Source organism: Humulus lupulus, chromosome 2 (assembly GCF_963169125.1).
Source record: "Humulus lupulus chromosome 2, drHumLupu1.1, whole genome shotgun sequence".
Classification (NCBI taxonomy): Eukaryota; Viridiplantae; Streptophyta; class Magnoliopsida; order Rosales; family Cannabaceae; genus Humulus; species Humulus lupulus.
Window position 1 is genome coordinate 136,467,875 of NC_084794.1, and position 17,267 is coordinate 136,485,141.

The window sequence follows — 17,267 nt, forward strand, 5'->3', positions numbered from 1 at the left end:
AACCAAGTTTTACTTGTGTCATCAAATCTAAGATTCCAAGATCTAGAAGCTTGTTTGAGTCCATGAATGGACTTACGAAGCTTGCAAACCTTTTGCTCTTGACCTTTTAATTCGAACCTTTTCTGGTTGAGACATGTAAATGGCTTCGTCAAGGTAGCCATTAAGAAAAGTTGTTTTCACATCCATTTGCCAAATCTCATAATTCATGCACACAGCTATGGACAAGAGTATACAAATGGATTTTAGCATGGCTACAGGAGAAAAGGTTTCTTCATAGTCAATCCCTTCTTTCTGTGTGTAACGTTTTTCTACAAGTCTTGCTTTGAAAGTCTCTACTTTCCCATCTGCTCCTATTTTCTTCTTGAATATCCACTTGCAACCAATGGGTTTGATATTCTCAGGTGGATCTTCAAGAACCCATACAGAATTGGAATTTTTTAATTCAATTTCTTGGTTCATGGCTTCTTGCCATTTTTCCTTGTCAGAATCATTCATTGCATCTTTAAATGTCTATGGATTGTCTTTGTTTGTGTCAGATACAAGCATTTTAACTTTGTGTTCATAGCATGTGGGTTGCTTACTAACCCTCCCACTACGACGAGGTTCTCTACGATTCTAACTAGAACTAGCAGTTTCCTCTTGTCGTTTCTCATTGGTTGTTGCTGGTGACTTTGCAACTTCATTCGAGATCATCTCGTCCAGAACAGCCTTTCTACGAGGTTTGTGGTTATTAACGTAGTCATCTTCAAGAAAAGTCGTATTTGTCGATGTTGACCGCGTTTTTGGCCAACGACGTGTAGACGTCAAAAACGATAAAAACTTTCGAGAGAAATAAATGACACAGATGATTTTTATAGTGGTTCAGCCCCAATGTGTTGGTAATAGCCTAATCCACTTAGAGTTGTGATTATAGATCTACACTCAAGATCAGATGAACCTGAGTCAACTGAGTTTCTTCAGTGCAGATTACAAGACTACAAGAATTCTCTCAAATACAAGTACTCTCTCTCTCTAGAAAATAAGAATTCGAATCCAAAGTTCAAAAGTCCCTTTTATGATGCCATAAGCCTTGTATTTATAGGCTCAGGATCGTACAGATGATATCCCCCCATCATCGGGATATTTTGCTATTCTCATTATATTTAATTTACAGTAATATTCAAAATATAACAGTATACTATATTCATGGGATAAACTAAGAGATTCCCGCACAAGCCAAGACCGATTCTTGTTGAAGTCGTTTCTGGGATCTCTTGCGTAGCCCTGCTCTGTCTAGTCAATCCTTATCTCACTCAGGCTAGCCGACCAAACCTTCACTGGGCAGACACGCACCTGACTGGGCAGACATGCACTTGGCTGGTCGGACATGGTCATGACTGGTCGGCCAAGGTCATGCCTGGGCAGACAAACACATGACTGGTCGGACATGGTCATGCCTGGGCAGACAAACACATGAATGGTCGGACATGGTCATGCCTGGGCAGACAAACATGTGACTGGTCGGACATGGTCATGCTTGGGCAGACAAACATGTGACTGGCCAGTCAAAAATTCTTCACTGGTCTACCGGGTCACTCCTAAGCCAGATCACCCAACCATTCCTTGTCATTTGTCATTTCTATTGCCACGTCATCGAACTCCAATTTTTGGGGATAACATTTGCCCCCCAAGTTTATTATATGATATACTCACATAATAAACTTTTCTTCTAGCAAAATGCTTTTGAGGTCATCCAAAAGCTTCCATTCGGTCGATAACTTTCATGTAATCCCACGATTGAACTTGTCTTTTGATTTCTTCAAACTCTATTTTTTGATCTTGTGGTAGTATCCCATGAGTAAGAAAACATGCTTGTGCCCCATGTCCTTGAGATTTATTGTCCTTTTGGACCTTATAGTTAATTGGTCATTATTATTATTATTATTTTTTGCCCTTGAATGCATACGTGATAAATGGTTTGTTGGAACCTTGATGCCCCTCGGACACCTTGATGCTCCTCGGACATGCACACCACCATCATCCAAGACGCGCCCAGCTGCTCGGACGAATACCCTCCACACCGCTCGGATGCAGGCAGCTGCTCGGACTAGCCTCCAACCGATCGGATATCACGGCATCCACCCAGCCATCACGCGCATCTGCTCGGACTAGCCTCCAGCCGATCAGACATAATGGATACGTATCCCTCAACTCAGGCACCACCAATTGATTGGACAAAGAGGCCCAGCTCCTCAGATGCTTGCCAGCAACACCTCGAGTGTACCACTACTCGGACACGCGTATACACAGCCACCCGATCGGCCATCACCATCCGCTTGGACAGCAGGCGCAACTTCTCGGCACTCTTGGACATACCCGATGCAGCCACTTGGGCATACACACCCGTCTGATCGGTCATGTGTATTGCTCGGACACATGAATGCCCCCAAGAATTTTAGACATCAAAAGTCTCTTTTTTCCCCATGCACTCTATATTCTTACTTCTTAAAAAATGTTTATCTAAGTAGTAAAAATAAATATTTTTCTGTTGAACTGACTGATTTGTTTGATTCACTCCAGGGACTCATCCATGTTATTCATGCTAAACAACAGAGTTTCCTACTTGACCAGTGATATATGCTTAGCCGACCAGGGAAGTTGTATCTCCTCTCTCGACCAGGAAAACTTTGCACCTGATTAACTAAACCTTGTACCTGGCTAATAGTTTGCTCTTTATTCTTGTGAAGACAATTGTTGCTTAGCAGCTTTGATATTTTTCTCGTACAGCCGAGTTGTTGGCATTTATACTTTACTTTTCTTTGCTAAATTAAAACATTCTAAGTCTTTTTATACTTAAAAAGTTATAAGTTTTTTGTGAATAGTAAAAGCACTCTGATGTATGCCTTATATTTTCGCATGAGTACTTAGTTTTCTAACTTAGAAATTCTAGACATTTAATAAGTCCATACTAAGTATACTTTCTCACACTCTTATTGCTCTAATATTTTATGAGCATAATGTTTATTGTCACATGAATATCTACTCCTAACTTGAAATTTTAAGAAATTCCAAGTTACTTAAGCTTTGTCAAACAAGTTAGCTTAATGGCCTTTTTGGACTTCGAAAATTTACAAGTCAGTCTAAAAACAGATATATTAACTCGTGCTCTTATTGCCTGTGTTAAATTATATACCAGTATACCCCATGTGCCCCCCAGGTGATCGAGGGTTGAAAGATCCTTAGTCACTTGCTACTTGACCGAATCTGTTCGAGCAGTTGATTACTCGTGAAACACATAGAATATATGGAAAATATTCGAGCAGTTGAACACTGCTTGAACGTATCGACCAGTTAAACACTGTCCGATTTTACCGACCAGTTTAACACTGCTCGGATAACTAACACACATGCATATTTGTAGCAAGAATCGACCTCGCTGCGCGTAGTCTCTTTTATTACTCGTAAATTAAAAAGGACAAAACATGTCTAATAACGAGTCTTAAACAACCAAAATTGTTCAAAAATAAAATGACTGGTTAGCAAATAACCAGCCATAAACCAAACTTAAATAACAAGTCTAAAAACTCGAAATCAAGCTACCACTCTGAAAGCGGTATTTAGAAATAATATATTCACAGACGTTCGTCATTCCAGTGGCTCCTGATCCTAGCACTCCCGCTCAGCATACCTCTTCCTTTCTTCGTTGCTATCATTAGCCAAGTGTGGACCTCCACATATAGTGTCTAAGGTAAAGTCCACAGGTCCGGGTTGCAAGGGTGGAGATCTTTGTCATTTGAAACCTGGATTGCTGCTGCCTCCTTCTCCTTGGGGTGTCTCTGCCCGGTACTTCCTCAACTTGCCCGATCGGAGAAGAAATTCTATCTCGTCCTTGAGGTGATTGCATTCATTCGTGTCGTGACCATAATCTCCATGGAAACGACAAAACTTATTCATGTCTCTCTTCCTCATCTCTTTCCTGATGGGTGGAGGTTTCTTGTAGGGAACCTCTTCATGACTAGCAAGATATATCTCCGCTCGGCTGGCCGAGAGAGTGGTGTAGTTAGTGAACTGAGGCTCATACTTGGTTGGATTTTCATTTGAACTCAACTTTACTTTCTTTTCCTCATGGTGGTCAGACCTGTTATTTCCACGTTTCTTTCCACCATCCTTAGGAGAGTCCGTTGATCCGCCCAGATTATTTATGCCATTCTCCTCTTTCTCGATTGCATCATCCAATTTCATATACTTGTCTGCTCGGTCAAGAAATTGTTGAAGTGTTGAAATTGGATTTCTATGTATGCTATCCCACAAAGGGCTCCGATAAGTTATCCCAGCAGATATTGCAACCATCTTCCCCTCGTCTCCTACAGCAGTTGCTCTATTGGCTTCTCTCATGAATCTCTGTATATAATTCTTTAGAGACTCATCTTTTCCTTGTTTGATATCTTCCAAGTGGTTGGCATAAACTGGTGGAGTCCGAGCAGTGTTGAATTGTCTACAAAAATCCTTCCTGAATGCTTCCCAAGAGGTAATGGAGTTTGGCTTAAACTTCCAATACCATTCCTGGGCAGTATCCGATAATGTAGTCGGGAAAACTCTACACCGATAATCGTCACTTACTCCGAGTAATTCCATATGGTCCTCGAATTTCTCAACATGTCTGATGGGATCTGCCTTTTCTGTATATGTTGGCAGAACTGGTGCTTTATATTTTGCCGACGGCTAAGCTGCTCTAATCCGGGCACAAAATGGGCTGTCACTCTGGTGGTCTATCACATCTATCTTGGAAGGTTGTTTTGAAAAACCTTGCACTGCAGCTGCTAGCATGTCAAGCTGGGCTTGGATGGCTGGTGCAACTGATGAAGTTCCAAGGTCTTGACTGCCTGGTCGGGCATTACCATCTGGCGCGCTGTCATCAAGCATTTCTACTTGACTGGCAAGGCGATCCAGATTTTGCCCTTCGACCGGGACGGTCCTCCTCTTGTTGGTGATAACATCCCTTAGATCCTTCTGGGAAGCATGCTCTCCTACCCGATCGAACACCATACTCTTCGATTTCCCAGAGGGCTTACTAGGCGGGACTTGCTCTCTCCTACTACGCTGCTGGTCGGGGTGCAGTGGAGGCCTTTCAGTATGTCCTGGGCAGTCTTTCCTTCCTTTTTGGTCATTACCTTCCTTTTCCTTTGACTAGTCGGCGTGATGACTATCAGCCTCATCACGACCATGCCCATCTTTGAATTGTGAAGTCCTCTTCTCTCGAGGAGTCTTGGTCTGATCCTGCCTGGGTGGAGTCTTTTTACTGCCCGACCGGTGACTCCCTGATCTAGAAGTCTCTGATCGGTGGCTCCTAGAGGGGGTTCTAGAGTTCTCCCTTTGTGTCGAGGTAGTTCAAGATCGATCCCCATCATCTTCCCGACCAGGGGGGTTACTCCTGCTTCTGCCCGGTCCTCGAGAATCGGCTTTGTAAGTGGTCCTCCGACTAGCTTCATTATTTCTTGCTCCCTGGGTGACTGCTTGTGCTGCGGCTTGAGCATTGGCTTGGGCCAATTGGGTAGCCGCTTTTAGAGCAAGTGCTGCTTCATGATGTCTCTGGTTGACCTCCTCCTGTTGTTGTTTGAGCTCTTCGCTTCTGGCCTCCATATCGCGCCTTTGCTGCTCTAACGCGGCTTTCTGCCTGGCCATCTCTTCAGCGAACGCCTCCTGTCTGGCGTGGAATTGTGCCATCTCCTCCTAGAAGGCCCCCATGGTTTCCTAGAGTTCTTCGACTTCTGGAGTCACATCCTCGAGCATCACCCTAGGCTCAGTCTCATGGTCTTGTGGGCCAGGACCTTCTGATCTAGCAGGCTCTTTAGAGGAGCCTGTCTTCTTGGAGGCCACATTGGTGCTCTTAGGCGCCATAATACTTCAGGGACTGTCTGTCTTTCTCTTCAGGCTCTCAATGAAAGCACCAAAATGTTGACCGCGTTTTTGTCCAACGACGTGTAGACGTCAAAAACGATAAAAACCTTCAAGAGAAATAAACGACATAGACGATTTTTATAGTGGTTCAACCCCAATGTGTTGGTAATAGCCTAATCCACTTAGAGTTGTGATTATAGATCTGTACTCAAGATCAGATGAACCTGATTCAACTGAGTTTCTTCAGTGCAGATTACAAGAATACAAGAATTCTCTCAAATATAAGTACTCTCTCTCTCTAGAAAATAAGAATTCGAATCCAAAGGTCAAAAGTCCCTTTTATGATGCCATAAGCCTTGTATTTATAGGCTCAGGATCATACAGATGATATCATCGGGATATTTTGCTATTCTCATTATATTTAATTTACAGTAATATTCAAAATATAACAGTATACTATATTCATGGGATAAACTGAGAGATTCCCGCGCAAGCCAAGACCGATTCTTGTTGAAGCCATTTCTGGGATCTCTTGCGTAGCCCTGCTCTGTCTAGTCGATCCTTATCTCACTCAGGCTGGTCGACCAAACCTTCACTGGGCAGACACGCACCTGACTGGGAAAACATGCACTTGACTGAGCAGACATGCACTTGACTGGGCAGACATGCACTTGGCTGGTCGGACATGGTCATGACTGGTCGGACATGGTCATGACTGGTCGGCCAAGGTCATGCCTGGGCAGACAAACACATGACTGGTCAGACATGGTCATGCCTGGGCAGACAAACACATGACTGGTCGGACATGGTCATGACTGGACATACAAACATGTGACTGGTCGGACATGGTCATGCCTGGGCAGACAAACATGTGACTGGCCAGTCAAAAATTCTTCACTGGTCTACCAGGTCACTCCTAAGCCAGATCACCCAACCATTCCTTGCCATTTGTCATTTCTATTGCCACATCATCGAACTCCAATTTTTGGGGATAACAGTCGATACAAATGTTTTATTTTCTTTTGGACTATAGAAAATTCCATCTCTAGTCTCTTTGGAATATCCCACAAACATGCACACTTCATAGCGTGTTTCCAACTTCCCGGTCTTTCCTTTAAGCACGCGTGCAAGACACCCCCAAATTTGAAAATGGTGTAAACTAGGTTTACAACCATTCTATAATTCTATGGGTGTCTTTTGGATAGACTTAGATGGAACATCATTCAATATGTATAGAACACATTGAATCGCATAGCCACAGAATGACAGTGGTAATGAGGAGAAACTCATCATTGATCTTACCATATCTAATAACGTTCTATTCCGTCTTTTTGAAACACCATTTTGCTATGGCGTTCCAGGTGCTGTGAGTTGGGATTGAATGCCATGCTCACGTAGATGGTCCTAGAATTCAAAGTCCAATTACTCTCCTCCTCGATCAGATTGAAGTGCTTTTAGTGATTTACCTAATTGCTTTTCGGCTTCTGCTTGAAACTCTTTGAACTTTTCAAAAGTTTTAGATTTTCTTTACATCAAGTATAGGTAACCATATCTTGAATAATCGTCAATGAAAGTGACGAAATATTCATAACCTCCTCTTGCTTGTACATTAAGTGGATCGCAAACATCTGTATGTACTAGCTGAAGTGGTTCTGTGGCTCTTGAACCTTTAGCAGAGAAAGGTCTCTTGGTCATTTTTCCTTCTAGAAAGGATTCACAATTAGGGAGAGATCCAATAGATAGTTCTCTTAAAGGAACATCCTTTTCAAGCCTATTTATTCTGTCTAGACCAATATGGCCCAATCTCTTGTGCTATAGATATGTCTCACTATCGGAATCAGTTTAATAGATCTAGGATTAACTGTTTTAAATAATTCAGAATTATTAAAAATTTGTTATTCATAATAAGTATGTAAATTTTGTTTATCCCAAAGCATTTGCATAAGAAGTAAATAGATAATTTCTTTAAATAATAACTACTTTATTAATAAAGAAATAGATGTTATGCAAAAATAGAAATAAGTTTCTAAACATTAATAATCAAAATTACTAATAATAAACTAAATTTCTAGACTGTAGTTTCTTTGTTTAAAGAAATCTAAAATTTCTAAAACAAAATAAAGAAATTTAAATTGTTCAACCAACAATAAAATTAGTAAATAAAACTACTCTTCAACATCTCCATCTCTTTACTTGCTATTCAAATCCTCATCAGTCTCTTCCTCCTTTTCAGGGTTCTGATTCTGTAAAAGGAAAAAACACAAAAGAAAAATAGATTAGTGGTATATATTTTTGAATCTACTATCCAAAAATTTGAATATGATATTCATAGTATTTGAATCTACTATTCAAAGTTGAAAAAATATATGTAAATCTTTTTTACTTTTTTCGTTTGATATAAACGATGACACTCGGCAAAAACTTCCTCTGTCATTGCTCGCCACATCTCATGTGCTGAGTTATAGTGTATATATTTTTCATTTGTTTTGTCAGGCATGGTTGAAAGCATGCAATAACGTGCCAAGCGATCGGATTTCATCTAATTTGCATATTTTTCTTATGCTTCATAGCTAGTAGCCAAAGGTGGTTCTGTTGGAGGATTTTCACAAACGGTTGACATCATCTTTTTATAAGAAAAATGGTCAACATGCCTCGAAACTAGTGTTCCATATTTTCAAGTTCAAAAACCAAGGATTTGAGAAAAGCATCTGTGTGTAATTCACCAATAAACATTTTTGCTGGGAATAAATAAATAAATACAAATATTATTATATATTTAGAAAAATAAATATCAAAGTTTCGGAAATTAAACGTGATGCATGCACAATTAAAACACATAAAATAAAGTTTAATTTCCACGATAAAACTTTCTAACAATTAAAGTGCCGCCTTAGGGTCGGTCAAATTAATCTTAGAGAATTTATAAGACGTTCTTATCTTTATTGTTTAAAACTTAAAATAACTCATTATTTTCTCTTTTAAACATTAAAGTACCACTTAGTTTGGTCAAGTTATGATTATCCACTGCAAAAGCTTAATCATAACTTTGTGAGTGTAACCCATTATTTCGGAGTTCATGACTTAACTTAGGACATGCCGCCTTAGGGTCGGTCAAACCTAAAATACATCATTAGTTCCTATCTGTGTAAGAAATATGACCTTGCTATGGACATGTCTAGACACCTTCCTTAGGGGGACGAAAACAAAGTCGTCGCGAGGCGCTATTCATGTCTCACGGTGTTATATTAATAATGGAGACCACGGGTTATGTTGAGTTATCAACCCTCTCCCACTCACTATTTTGAAATAAGTGTTTTTAACCTAATTAATTCCAAATTAATTATAGATTCTTTAAAATTTATGAACATAATTAAAATTGGTAAGAAAGCAAGTTTCTAGGTCCATATCCAATTTTAAATTACCAATTATGTTCATCTAAACTTTACTAAAAAAAAAATTTAAAATAAAGTTGGTTTAAAGAAATTAAGTCATAAAGACTTAAAACCGGTGTGATATTTTACCAAGTTTTTAAAGAATAAAACTAAGTATTTTATATGCAATTGGTTTCGCAAAACAAATCATATAAACATATAGGACAATCCTAATAATCATGTTTCTACCAATGAGATGCATGATAATGATTGTGTGGGTTTTTTATGTATGGCACAAAATGCATGAACAGTTATCAATCACATGAAAAAAAATATATAAATAAACAATAAATGTTGAATCGGGTGTTTTTGGGTATTTATAATTTTACAACCTCTTTATAAAATTAAAATAAAATAAAATATAACTGCCTAGATCTCCATTGGGCTTTTTTACTTTACTTTCGGTAGGATATGTGTCGTTGGTCCAGAATAATAATAATAATAAAATAATTTTCTAATTATCTTGATTAATTAAAATAAAACTTTTAAATAATCATTATTTTATTTTCCTTCTAATTAAAACAACTTTTAATTAAAAAACAGAAATGAATTTAATTAAAATCTGTTATTTTAAAAAAAAAATTAAATAATATATTAAAAAAAATTGTTAGGATAACAAAATTATCTCATTATTTAAATATCAAATTTATAATAAATAGGATATATTACATTTTAAAAATTAATAAAAATAACAGATTAATTTCATAAAAATAAAAAAAATTATGGACTAGCAAGACGGGGATACGTGGCACCAAAAGGTGTTGTCGGGGCCCACTTGTACGGAACCGTACGACGTCCCCAGCAGCGGCTTGGAGGGTGACCTCGGAGGAACGGTGGCTGAATTCTAAATCCCGGGCTCCGTTTTGACTTTGTGTGATCGGAATTACAATTTTATAGTGTCAAAAACTAAATAAAATTACATAAATCCTATGCCCTTTAATGACTTACACAATGATCTAATCATAAACAAATCCTAACCCAAAAACACCATACAATTAACGATTCAACATTCTCATGCATTCAATCATATTAAGCTATCCATTCATTCACCAAAAATAATTAAATGCATAAAACTAAACCCACACAGATTCAATATACATATATGTGAAGATGGCTCTGGTACCATTTGTTGGTTTTTATAGATCAAATCAGAGATTATACGCAGCGGAACAACAATCAAAATTGTTAATTTAACCCCACAAGATTTATAGATCTACTTCTTCACATACATACATATATATATATATATTGAATCAAATATATGAATAGAAAATTACCTCAAGTCCTTCCTTGCTGCTATCTTTTTGTACGGAAAAAATCCTTGAGATCTCACACCAGGATCTTCCAAAATGTTCTCAGCACACAAAGAACGAGTGTGGGCTCGCTATACAAAATAATAAGCAAAATCTATTTATCAGATGTTCTCAACACATGAGATCTCATAAAGTTTGGACCTAAGTTTGTGAAGAACAATGACCTATGCTTGTATCACTGTTCTATTTCTCTCAGGGAGATTTCACGATATATTTTCTATCACTGAAAAAAGTATCGCTCTAAAAACTGATCTCCTATATTTAATATATCCAATATATTAAAAAAAATATTAGTTATTTAAAACAATTTAAAAATAACTAATCAGTTATCATATTTTGTTTAAATAATAATATTTTAATCATATTACAATATCTCATTATTTATTTAATATTTAAATAACTAAAATTGTGGAACAAAGAAACTTCTAGAAGCTTCTTGTGTGTGTAGCACAGTGACTGTGCACTATGCTACATGTGTACCACATGCCAAGGAAGACATGTGATTTTTCCCAATTTTTCTTATTATTTAAATACTAAAAATCCCAAAAATAAATTAATTCAAAATTAATTTTATTTTTGTTAAATCAATAATTAATTAATTCTCAATTAATTAATTACACATAATTATACAATAATTATGTTTAGTGCATAGAAAAATATTTTACTTATCAAATAAGTCATTTTGCCCATTTTTGTATTTATCTTTGTTAGTGTTTGTTTGAGCCATTTTCGGGACCATGTACCTATAACATTAAACTTCAATAAATTGAAACTAAATAATTAAACTATTTAATTATAATAGCTAATTTATTAATTATGATATTTCTCCACTATAAATTCAGAATTGAAATCTTTATGTTATAGATATACTTTTATAGAAATCTTATTTTAAGTTGCCCATTGATATAACCATCTTACAATAGTTCAACCCTCTAATTAATTAGTTCATAAATTAGAATGAAAGAATTACCATTTTACCTTTCTAATTTACTTCTTATTCCTTAAGTACCATTAATTCACTAGTGAATAATTAATGTATTTTGTACTTATTGAACAGTTCATAAAATCGGAAGACAATTTCTTCCACGAGGTAATTGAATGCCTTTTGTACTTATTGAACCACAATCTGGCCGCTCAGAGTTGCGGGGAACAAAATACATCTTAGGTCAAACCTAGCACTGTGGGTCATCATCAGCGTATTGAACGTCCCGAGGAGATTGGATGGCTCTGAGTTTCCATCAAATGCAGGCATGGTCGACATCCTAAAGCCAACAGGATACAGTGCTGTTGTGATGTTTGGAGCGAAAGGCTCGAGCTCCTCATTGGAATCACAATTGTCAATTCCTTTTCTAGATAAGAGCCTCTTCATCTGCTCCTCCATTAAGGCTAGCCGCTCGAGGATTGGATCTTTTGTCTCTAGGTTAGCTGGGAGCTGGTCACCAGCATCCATCCTATTGTACATGTTAGATGGGTTGTTTTCCCTCTAAGCTTGGCCTTTATTAGGTGAGACATTCCCATTGTCACGAATGATAGACAAATTTCCCCTGTGCTGAGTGTAATCATATCATCATGGTGAGCTAGATACATCTTTTGTGAATTCATGTGATCATGCAGGTCAGGATGTGGATCAGAACGAGGACTTTGTGCAGAACTAAGATGATTCTTCAGGTCACTTTTAGACCTGACTCCACGCTGGCTCCCTATCTTATAACTTCCGTTAGCGAAACTTACAACCCACGACTGAGATCGAGGATCGGGATTATCAGTACGAGGTTGTGGGGCATAGATATCCTCTGATGGAGGAGGGTTTCTCCTGCTATCCCCTTGAACTGGAGCATTCCTCTACGGGCACGGTGGTGTTGGATGTCTTACCGATGATGGCTGGTGCCTTATCGGCGAGGCTATCCTCGTCCCATGGGGGCGCACTAGGTTAGCTCGTCTCGGTTCTACCTCGACCTCCCAGGTCCTCTGTGCCTAAGGCTCTGATCATAGTACGGATGGATTTGCTGGGGTGTTTTATCTCTATGAATTGGTCTTAGCCTGCCCTTTTGGGTTGTTGTGAACATTCCTTGGAATCTGTTCAGAAGGTACAGAGCTGGGGGTTGTAGTTCTGACCGATCCACCAACATTGGGATAATGGTTCCTATGATGATTAGCAGGTTGAGCACTCCGCTGATTTCGCTCGGGAGGTATAAAGCTCAGATTTTTAGTCTTGATAGAATGGCTGGGATTGGATCGATTATTCTTGTGGGACATATGGGACCCACTTTGCCTCTTTCTGACATTAACATTAGTTGCAAAAGGGGGTAACCGAGCCAGGACCTCCTCGATCTGCCTATTAGGTTGATCAAGATGGCACCTTAATTGGGCATTCTCCATCTCGATGGCCGTTAGATACCCCGGATTAGGATTTTGTGGGCGTGATGTTGAACTCCCAGTATCGTCTTGGCCCATATGTTCTTTTCCAGGGCGTTGTTGAACGTCTGGGCCTTTTCCAGCGCAAACAGTCGTATGATGCACCTCTTGATCAACAGGCTGCTCCATTTCATTATTGTTCATAGATCGAGTGACCACCATGATGAATGTTGAGTGAAACTTTGTGTAGGGTATTAAGCACTAATCAACTCTCAACAAAAGCACCAGTTTGTTGTCGCAATTTTTTGCGAACAATGGATTAAGTAATTTGATAATAGAGAGATTAGTGCTCTTTTCTAAACTGTAATTAACTAAATGAACTACTTCGCACACTCACACTTTTACGTTGTTCAGTAATTAAAATCTACCTATTACACGAGACAATATTATTAATCTCTTATAATTTCTACAGAGTTTCTGTATCTTAAAAAGCAACCCATTTTCTTGTCCACTATCCCTGATATTTATAGTGGATATTCCTGGATAGGTTTGGGTAACCGCATGCATAAATATGGTAAACAATCAATCAAGATATTTTCCCATCTACATAGGGATGCGATTGCCTATGGAAATCACATCCGTTATCTCGAGTAATAAATATGTAATACAGTCTGGGCATTAATGAGCGTATACGGAGCCTGCAAATCTTTTAGGATCCTTCATTGTACGTCATGACTAGGTTTCCACGAGTTGACCATATTCCTTGAACTGGAGATCGAAGAGTGAAAATACTTTAGTTCGGACCAAGTTTGGAGTATCCAGATGGTGATCTAGCCATCATATATCTCGAACTAGGTTATTGTCTTGAGAGACGATCTGGAGATTATCTGCTTATCATGCTGTCAAGTCTTAACTCGAGCTGCTCACATTAAAATTAGCCAGATGTCCTACTCGCGTGCTTTCTCCATGTGTTTATCCGCACCTATTTTGGGGTACAACAAACTAAATTTATACATGTGAATAATTTCATATAAATTATGTATGTATTTTAATTGATTTAATTATGTACAATATTCAAACACTTATAAAGGATATGCACTTAGAAGGCCATAGAAATGATCTCGTCCTATCTGTTGACCACGATTTTGGCCAACGACGAGTAGACGTCAAAACTACAGTAAACCTTTAAGAGAAAAAACGACACCGATAGTTTTATAGTGGCTCAGCCCCAATTTATTGGTAATAGCCTAATCCACTTGGAGTTGTGATTATAGATCTACACTCAAGATTAGATGAACCTGAGTCAACTGAGTTTCTTTAGTGCAGATGAAATGAATACAATATTTCTCGCCAAATACAAATATTCTCTCAGAAAATTCGAATCGAATCGTCTTTATGATGCCATGGGCCTTGTATTCATAGGCTCAGGATCGTACAAATGATGTCCCCCATAATCGGGATATTTCGCTATTCTCACTATATTCAATTAATAATAATATTCAAAATACAACAATACACTATTTTTGTGGGATAATCTGAGAGATTCTCGCACAGGTATGACCGATTCTTGTTGAAACCGTTACTGGGATCCTTTGCGTAGCACTGTTCTGTCTAGCCGGCCCACATCACACTCAGGAGGAGAACTGAAGGACCAAAATTCCTCACTGGTCGGCCAAACCTTCACTGGTCGGCCAAGACAAGTGACTGGTCGGACAAGCACCTGACTGGGCGGACAAGCACATGTCTGGTTGGCCAAGGACATGACTAGTCGGACAAGCACCTGACTGGTCGGACAAGCACCTGACTGGGCGGACAAGCACATGTCTGGTCGGCCAAGGTCATGACTAGTCGGTCATGACACTTGACTGGTCAGTAAAAAATCTTCACTGGTGTACCGGGTCACTCCTAAGCCAGATTACCCAGCCATTCCTTGCCATTTGTCACTTATATTGCCATGTCATCGAACTCCAATTTTTGGGGATAACACTATCCTTTTAGGGTTGTTCATATTAAGTCTTGGAGGGTCGCAAGGGTCGATATGGTTTCGTAATCAATTTATTCAAATCAAGATCAATTATTTGTCATCTCTGGTATGTTAACGTGGACCAATCGTGATAAATTATTTTATTATCTTAAACACCTTACTTTGTCGATAAATAGGATTTCAAGAGATCAAAAAGGAGACTCTAGATTCATTGTTCATTTTTTACATATTTCTTGAGAGATCTTAGAGAGAGAATCTTTGCTAATTTGAGCGTTGAAGTGCCTTTGCGAAAGGTTTCTCTTGATTTCTTACAAGACTTTGCAGACAAATCCTTGGTGATTATTGATGATCTACTCAGTGATATCAATCTATAACTAATTTATTGTGAAAAATATATACGCAAGTATACACAATCATGAACAAGTAATAAAGAGAAGTAAAATTATTGTTCCCACATAAGTTATGTATTGATAACCAACTCCTTTAATTCGTATTCTATTTGATTAACAAAATCCGATAATATTAAAACAATAATTCAAGCAATTAAAGAAAGATAAAACGTAAAAATCAAAGATTAAAATTCAATTTAAAGTTAACCTAGGGCTTATGATTTCATTAGATAATTCTCTTTATTATATCTAATCAAATTCTCTTTATTATTTCTTCTTCACTTACAATTCATAATAAACCCCTGCAAAATCTTTAACTCCTCTTTATTCTAACAAACACTATATCATTAATCAAAATATCACACAAAAAATATTATATACTATGTTCTAATGAAAATCCAACAATCAAAACTTAAAAAACATACCTCAAAAAGAATGAAAATTGAAAAAAAAAAAATATGGCCAAAATTGCCCTTTGCCGCTAAAACTCTCGTAGTTTTCGTCTCTGTATATTAATTCGATTGTCTGAAACCCAAGTGAGAGAGGGATGAGGGAAACTAGGAATTATACGGTTCTGTATTCACGTCCCGCATTGTGGGACGGGACAGGTGTTTCCCGTCTCCCCTTGCGCGACGTGAATAGCACGTGACAACCTAATTAATAATTTGGTTTTCACGTCTCCACCTAGTTTTCATGTCCTACTTTATTAGACACAAGCTAAAAAATTTCATGTCCAATAATGTAGAACCTGAAATGTCTCCAAAAACTTTTCATGCCCTATAGCATTATTGCAAGACATGAACAAGTTACTAGGAAAGTAAATATTGTAGTAGTAATAGTACATTGTCAATGGTGAGGATATAATTGACAAATTAAAAGGAGAAAAGAACTTAGTTGTCAAGGAATTAATTTTCCAGAACTAAGTTATAATTATGTGTAACTAATTATTTATGAATTAATCAATTAAATAAACTAATATGTTTTATTTGAAAACTATATTAGTTATATTAATTAACTTTGGATTAATTAATATGAGAGAGAAAAAAAATTATATGATAATAATTATTTAAATTATATGATAAAATTACTGATATGTATGCATTTGTGAAATGTTATATTATTTTAATGCATAAATATATTGTCTTATTAATTAAATAAATAAATGAGATAAAATTGGGAAGGCATATGTGTGCCATACGCCCACACATTGTGCTTGTAAAGTGACTCGCGTGTGATACATGTCACAACCCAGTTCGTTCCATTCAAATTTTAATTGTTAAGGATTTGAATTATTTATTTATTAAATATCTATTTTAATTTGATTAAAAAATTTATTAAATTATTTAAAATTTTAAAAAACTAATTAGTTTTGACTGATTCTAATTTTGTTAGATTAATTTTAGGTTTATAAAGTTTAGTTTATATATCGTAAAAAAAAAAAAGAACAATACATATTATTAGTTTTTAAGAAAACCTAAAATTTATTATACTATCTCAGACCCTTAGTCTTTTCCAAACATCTTTTGATCTCATGTGTTAAGAACATCAAAAGAGTCTAAAATTTGACCTTTGTATCCTATGTGCTCACACACATTATTGTGTATTGAGGATTGGCTTGGAAGATCTTGGTGTGGATCTCGAAGTTGTCTCATTGGATTGAATGATAATTATTGATTTACGAAAAGATAGCGAGGAATCTTGATAGGCTACAAGAGGTATGATTCATGTTTATGAATCTAGATTTAATGTATGTGTATATGTGTGATCTTGGATTTGATAATGGTTAAATTTTATTGTCTCCCTTCCGATGCAAACTCTGATTTACACAATCAATGCCAACACAAAAACCATCAGTAATGCTTATTCTTCATTCTCTTATTTATAATATTTTACATGATTAGAAGCCACTAAAGATGGA